This window comes from Bison bison, unplaced genomic scaffold (assembly GCF_000754665.1).
Source record: "Bison bison bison isolate TAMUID 2011002044 unplaced genomic scaffold, Bison_UMD1.0 scf7180017864297, whole genome shotgun sequence".
NCBI lineage: Eukaryota > Metazoa > Chordata > Mammalia > Artiodactyla > Bovidae > Bison > Bison bison.
In genome coordinates this window covers 6,285,560-6,292,961 of record NW_011494869.1, presented here as the reverse complement: position 1 = coordinate 6,292,961, position 7,402 = coordinate 6,285,560, and the positions used below count along the sequence as shown (strand labels likewise).

General features: G+C 55.0%; 1 protein-coding gene across 4 annotated transcripts in view; it reads right to left on the bottom strand.

Annotated features, from left to right (window-relative positions):
* SMPD3 (sphingomyelin phosphodiesterase 3, neutral membrane (neutral sphingomyelinase II)) overlaps positions 1-7,402 on the bottom strand; it is an 83,718-nt gene that overhangs the window by 14,595 nt on the left and 61,721 nt on the right. Inside the window, exon 1 of one of the 4 annotated variants that reach the window (XM_010850975.1) lies at positions 2,018-2,817. The exons of the other annotated variants lie outside the window; for them this stretch is intronic. The gene's annotated coding sequence lies outside the window, so the exon portion shown is untranslated. Of the gene's footprint in view, positions 1-2,017; positions 2,818-7,402 lie in introns of those variants that run through there. 4 annotated transcript variants of the gene reach the window in all.

Genomic DNA, 7,402 nt, shown 5'->3' with positions numbered 1-7,402 from the left:
CCCCACCGCCCCTGCCACCCCCCACCCCCTGCCAGCTGCTGTGGGGCCTGGAGCCTCGGACTCAGCCAGTGGCTTTCACCAGCTCCTCCACATCCAGCCCAAATCCTGGCCTCTGTAGGCCAGACCCCGGGTTGGGGGATGTCCTCACCCTGATGGCCTCAGCTGTTTCAGGGGGCCTGTGAACTTGGGCCAGACTGGTGGGCTTAGGGCCCCAAGACCAACTTTGTAACGACAGTGGTTGAAATTGGAGGGTTTGCTGCAAGCCTGCTGACCCTCTGTGCCGTGGTCTCCTCTAACCACCCCCAGCAGAGCAGTGTTACCTCTGTGACTCAGGCTTGGAGAGGCTGGTGGCCCAGGCAGGCCACATCTGCCATCTGACACACTCACTTGTTCTTTATTTAAATCCCAGCAGTTTCATGTGAGTTTAACCTGGAATTGAGTTGACAGCCCACTCACGTGCCCATGTAGCCTGATGGGTTTGCCCCCACCACCTCTGGTACATAGCGTGTACACAGACCGGCACACTTCATTATGTGGAGTCTGCCAACTTCAGACTGGCTGGAGCGAGAGCTACAGGAGAGGACATGGCCCAGAGGAAGAGCCTGCAGGTCCTGTTCCTCTGGCTGGGGAGGGTGCGGGGATTGTCCAGAGATACCCCAGCTGCCAGCAGCACCTGTGGTTGGTACCAAGGTGCTGAGGGTAAGGGTCCAGGCCAGACACCTGGGGACCCCAGGACATTGGCCCAGTGTCACAGAGCAGGCCTCTTCCCCCGTCTCCCTCCCCTCTTTCTGTAGCCTGAGGTCATCAGCCCGGCCCAACCAACACCATCTTCCCCTGAGCACCGCCCCATCCAGTACCACCAGTCTCAGACCGCAAGCCCCAGACCCACAGTCTGCACAGTAGTCAGTGGAGCTTTGGAAACAATCTGATTATGTTCTCCCAGTGGTGGTCTCATTGTCTCGGGGGACAAAGTCCAGTCTCCCAGTCTCTGTCTAGGGGTCCTCTATGGCCCTGCCCTCCCTGGCCAGGTACATGCAGCCTCGCTTAATAAAAGGCTTCCTGAGAGAAATGGTTTAAGGGGTGGGTGTCCCCCTGCAGCTTCTTGGGTCCTCCTCACTCCTGCTGTGGCCGCAGGAACACTTCTGGGCAAGTTCCCTCCCTAGCCTTGCTTGAGTGGTAGGTGTGACCTTTCTGCCTCCCCTGGATTGGTCATAGGAATGTTTTTTGTCCCCATTCAGGCATCAATGGGCTGGCAGCCCAGAGAACTATGGTGCTTCTCCAAGATGGGGTAGATCCAAGCACCCCGGCCCTTCACAGCTCCCCTGGGTCCTGTTTCCAGAATGCCCCCCACCTCCCCCCTCCCACAGTGTCCTGGACAGAGGGAACCTCAGGTGCTGCACCCCCTGCCCTGTGGCCGCTCACAGTCCCTGCCTCCAGGCATGGGAGCTGCTGACGCAGTTGACACAGAAGGGATTGCCACCAATGGAGCCAGTTCCTAAAGCTTTGTGGTTAATTATTTTGTCTCAGTGAAATGAAAGGAGGGTAAACAAACAACAACACATTAATTAGTCTGATCTACACTTTCCCCACCAAAGAGAAGAGCGAAGTTAAACACTGGAGGCTGGCAGCTTCTCAGGGAGCCCGAGAGTCCTCAGCAGGCTGGAGGGCAGGATGGCGGGGCATGGGTGTCCAGTCTGTGCCCCCGGCCAGAGTTCTTTCTCCCAGGGAGAATACCCGTCCCTCCTCCCTGCCCAGATCTCTGCTTCTGTGTCCTGGGGTTGGCACCTCTGCCAAGCAAAGTCCACTGTGGCCATTTCTGATGGAGCTGATGGATCCCTTAAAGGCCCTGTGTGCTGAGCTGTGGCCAGCCAAGCACACGGCAGCGTTGCTTTTTTGAGGTTTCTGTTTTAAAGCCAACAGTCACTCCCAGGATTATCCCTATTGTGAATCCTGGTGTGTGGCTTCCAGGGTAGCTTGGGATGACCTCTTCCCTAAAACTAGTGTTTCCAGAACTCACCTGGCATTCCAGACACCCTCAGGTCCTCATAGTCACTTCTGAGCTCTAGGCTCAGGAAGGGGTCTACACAGCTCTCAAGGGAGGGCTCCCAGGACTCAAACACTCTGTTCTAGAAGCAGAGAACCCCTGACTCGCTTCCTCACCCTTGGCTGCATTGCTCAATGTTCAGCACGGGCTCAAGGGTCAGGCTGACCTGATTGAAATCCTGGCACTGGAATCAGGCTCTGTCTCATCGTGGGAGTAACGATACCTTCCTCTGAGGACCATCCTGGGGATTAGAGGGGTCACGCGGCTCACAGGGCTGACCCTGCTTCCTTCCTACCTTCCCCTGCTCTTTGCAGGACCTCCCTGACCACCCTTCCCTGACGCTGGCCCCTGTGTGCCCTGTTTGCTCTCCTTGACCTGTAAACTCAGTGGAGTTTGCAGACAAGACAAGCTGGTTCTGTGTGCTGTTGTGTGGGAAGCCTGAACTCACCTGCTGAACTTGTAGGCCCCGCACTGACCTGCAGTGCCTTCGGATCCTCAGAGGTGGCCTTCACTAACTTGTTCCTCCCACCGTGGTGAGGACTGGACTGGGTCTGATTGTGACAAGGAGACTGGGCTGTGGAGCCAGGATGGACAAAGGAGCAGAGAACTCCACAGTTTGCAGGTGAGAGAGGAAGAGGTGACTGGGCAGGACCTGGGAGGTCACAGGCCCAGCCACTCCCAGGCAGGCAACGCCTGGGCCATTGACTGCCAGCAGCTGCTCCTGCAGGTGACTGATGATCTGCGGTGACATGTCACCATGGAGACCCCTGGTTGCTAACCTGTGACCTACAGCCACCATAGCATGAGGAATGGGGCCTCAGACTGCTCAGAGGCCTGAGCTCCATCAAAGTCACTGTGCTCAGGGCTCCAGGGCTGACTGATCTGCCATCCCCCTGGGGAGGGCATCCTCAGGAATAGGGCCTGGTCCTGTTTGGGTGAAGATGCAGGGAATAGGAGGGTAGAGAGACAGGTCCCCGATAGCCCTTGTGGGTGAGCCGCAATGGACAGCTCTGGCACCAGCACCGAGATGCTAGCCCACTTCCAGCTTCCTGGGAAGTGGACCTAGCATGTGTGCTGGCCCCCACGGTGAGCTGCACAGAGGCCCACGGGGTCCAGGAGTGCGGACTTTGAATTACATTTCTCCTGCAGTGCAAAAGTGAGTAAGCCAGATCAGTCCTGCTCGTGAAGGCAAGCCCTGCCCCCTCTGAGGAAGCCCACGCCATCTTCCGGGGTCTCTAAGCCTTGCTCTGGGAACTTCTGGGGATTCAGTGAGGGTCAGGTGTTGCCCATGTAGGGCTAGTCTGGACCCAGGCCCTCCCTCACTTCCATCTGGTCCTCATGCCTGCTGAGCGCTCTTCCTGGCAGCAGGGCTGAGAGTACTGGAGCAGTGGGATCTCCTCTTATCCTCATCGTGTCCACAGGCTCATGTCTAGCAGGAGCTGGGCCAAGCCCCAGGTTTCCTCAAGGAAGGTGGAGAAGACTGCTCCAATACAATTATCAAAATGTGCTCGCCTAGCTGGCAGCGCTGAGATCGGGGCGGCCCATTTCTGCCTGGATGCCTGCTGGGAGGGGTTGGCATGGCAACATGAGCTCTGAGCTGCTGAAACTTGGAGTCAGCTCATGGCTGGGAGGACACAAAGAACGATGGAAGAGGATGCCTTTCCGAGTGAAGCAGGTCAGACAAATCTGGGCTAATCCCTGCAAACCAAGTCCCAGAAGCAGAACTGGGGACTGGGGTCCAGTGTCCACACATGTGCTTAGCATGCCTTCTGCTGACACAGCAGTGCCAGGTAGACGCTTGTTCACCCTTCCAGAGTCAGAGTCCCTGCCTCCCCTTCCTGTAGCCTTCCCCAGCCTCCCTGCCCCTCCTACACTCTCCCTCCCTTGCACACCCCCATCTGCCCATTTCATCAGGCACGTGCCAGTTTGCACATCAGCCCCCACCAGCCTGGGAGCTCTAGTGGAGTCTCAAGCACCAGCACAGGCCCAAATCTTAGCCGGCTTCAGCTCTCTGGCTGTGACAGACCCACTTTTGTCTGCCCCGCAGCCATCTGGGTGGGGGGCAGTGAGCCCTACCAGGCCACTCAGCACCACAACCTCTTGACCCCCAACTACATGGTCACATAACCCTAGCTCTTTCTGGACCCCTCAGGCAAGAGGCCTGCATTTTCTCTGAGACGGAAGCACTAAGAACCTGAAGCTTCCAGAGCCTTCCTGGAGAGTGAATCCAATTTGGAGGAAAATAGACCTTAGGGCTGCAGAATGAGGCTGAGTCCTGGTGACACCTTTGAGCTTCAGTTTCCCTGTGCCTGAGGCCAACACAGCCCCCAGAATTTCTAATTAATGGGTTGGCAAAATACCTTTTTCCTTGCTCTAGACAGTTTGAGTTGGGTTTCTGCCACTAAAAGGATCTGGTCTAATATCAACCTTTTACTTCATCTTTCTAAAACTTAATTCTCATCATTTCCCTTCCTGTGCAAACCTCCTGTGGTGCCCCCTGGCCTGCCTGCTGGGCAAAGGGGGAGTCTCTCTTCTGAGTTCCCTGAAGGCCTGGCAAGACCTGGCGCCTGTGGTTTGTGCCCCATGAGCATCCCTCAAGAGACAGCCATGCACAAACTCTGTTGTCAGTTGTGCCAGGTTCAAGCCCTGCTGCCGATACTGGATAGGGTGCTTGCCTGAGTCTCTGAGCTGCAGTTTCCTCATCCATTAAGCACACATAGTAACATCTCAGGGTAGTTGGAGATGACAGACGGGCAGCGCTTAGCACAGTGCCTCACACATCTCTAGTACAGTACTAGTCAGCGCTCCGTTTCTGTGGTTCCTCAGTTCTCCATATCCATGGATGTGGAACCTGCAGTCACAGAGAGCTGACCTTAAGGGACTTGAGCATCTGTGGACTTTGGTATCTGTGGGAGGTCCTGGAACCAATCCCCTGTGGATACTGAGGGAAGACTGTAATATTTTATTACTGTGGTGGTGGTGGTCTCAGTCATGTCTGACTCTTTGCAACCCCATGGACTGTAGCCCGCCAGGCTCCTCTGTCCATGGGATTTCCCAGGCAAGAATACTGGAGTGGGTTACCATTTCCTTCTCCAGGGAATCTTCCTGACCCAGGGATCAAACCTGAGTCTCCTGCATTGCAGGCAGATTCTTTACCGACTGAGCCACCAGGGAAGCCCATTTTATTACTACTACTACTGTTAATTTCCTTGTTGCCATGGCCCTGAAGATACAGCTGGAACCTTCAAAGTTTCCTCCTTGTGTGGTCGGCTGCTTGACAGAAAATATGCCCTGCTTGCTCTCCCACGTGAGGGGCAGGGATGGTGCAGGGGCCTCCATCTCCGGGCAGGACTGTCTGTTGTGGGCTGCTCGTGCAAGCCCAAGTCACAGGCCTCTGCAGAAGCCAGATGCAGGTAGAGGGGTGATAAAATTTTCAAAAAGAAACTTTCCAGGGGAGCTATTAATGCGTCATGTGGTTTCTGAGAATAGGAACAGGCTGCAAGCAGCTCTGTGGCACTCCTTCAATCAGTCAGCCTCGGCATTTCCATGTCAGAGCTCAGAAAGCCCAGATAAAGCCAATTTTTGCATGACTGGAAAGCAAACCTTAAGCAGGTTGGAGGTAGATGCACCAGGGCGCCCCATACCACCTAGTGTTTAAAATTGTTGTACATCTGGGTTCAGGACTTTGTGCTGCAAGGTCATAGGTCAGTTGCCCTTGGGGTGTGGGCTCCATCGTGGGAGGGGGCTGAGTTTGAAGATCTGGCCACCCCGCCCTCTATGGCCTGCCATTCCAGAATCATCTATTGGTAACTGAAAAGGGGGCCATTAAGGAGAAGGCTGGATGATGGCTGATATCTAAATCCACATCTGAGCCATCCTGAGTGGCATCTTCTCTTCTTCCCATTTACCCTTATCTTAGGCTCAAGCATCTGTCTGCAGCCAGATCTGTCTGCCTAGAGTCTGCTGAGGGCTGGAGTTCATATGTGCCCACCAGTCCTGTGCCCTCATGGTGGCTGAGCCCGGGGTAGGGGTGTTCTTGGGTGATGAGGGCTTCCTGCACGATGAATATCAGGTCTGAGATTGCCCCATTCACAGGGTCTGCTCCACTTGGCTTTGACTGGACAGGACTGGAGCAGGCAGTTGTGACTACTGGAGAGACCACATATGAACAGCCGAGCATCTGGATGGGGTTGGGCCTCTTACTTCAAGAGCTCTGAGCCTCCTGTGTGCTGAGGTCTGCACCTGAGCCTCACCTGGCAAGTGGCCGGAAGCTGGGGATCCTGGAACTCCCCAGCAGGTCACGTCACCTGCATCAGGTGAGCCCTGGGGTATCTGCTGCGTGACTGACTGAGTACCAGCCCCCAACCAGCTCCCTGCTGCCCAGCACCACCTCCACACTCAGGAGAGGCCCTCCTCAGGGACCAACACTAGGAGGAACCTCGCTTCTCTCAGGCTCTGCTTTTGAGGCTTCTGTCCCAGCAAGTCCCTGCTTCCCTGACATGAGAGCTGATGTTAATGGTTCCTGAGCCGAACAAGGCTGGGAACACATTTCACTTAAGAACAAGTGACAGCATACTTTCTGTGGGAGTAGAGCTTTAAATACAAGTCCACACAAATGGCAGGATTTATGCAGACTCAGTGTTCAGCTGCATTTCAAGTACAGCGCTTCCTCCTGGAATGGATTGGCCCGCTGAGCAGCATGCAGACATTTCAAGGCACCAGAGAACACAGATGAAGACAATATACCTCCCTGACATGGCAGGGACTTGCTAAAATTCTTCTGAAGGAAATCACTTCACACTCAACCTCAGGTTTTCTATGCAAAGAACATTTAACAAACTGAGTCATAGAGAGGAGAATTCATGCAAAGATTAAAAAGCAAATCAGTGTGGATGAGTAAATAAAATCAGGCATCAGTGTCTCACCAGCCTTCCGGTATAGCCCTGGGCAGCTGGGCCCGAGGGCTGAGTTTCTGGGCTCACTTACCGCTGAGGGCTGAGGCCCTGGTCCTGGGCCTCTTCAGAGACCTTGGACCCTTGGTCACTGCCCCTCTCAGGTCCTCCCTCTGCTCAGGATACCACAGGAGGCTTTGGCTCTGATAGAACCAACCAGAAGACCTCCTGAAGGAGGATGGCCCAGCTCTGGCTGAACTATGAACTACTTGCTTAGGGAGGCCTCTGACCTGCCTGCAGGGTTGTCCTGGGCCTGCTCCAGAAGATATAATGGAGGGGATTAGGGGTGCTGTCTGCTACCCCAGGGAGTGGGACTTAGAGCTTCATTTGAATAAGGCTGAAAATTAGTATTTGTCCACAGCAAAGACCAACAGGGAAGCTGTCTTGGGGGGTCTATAGCCCCCCC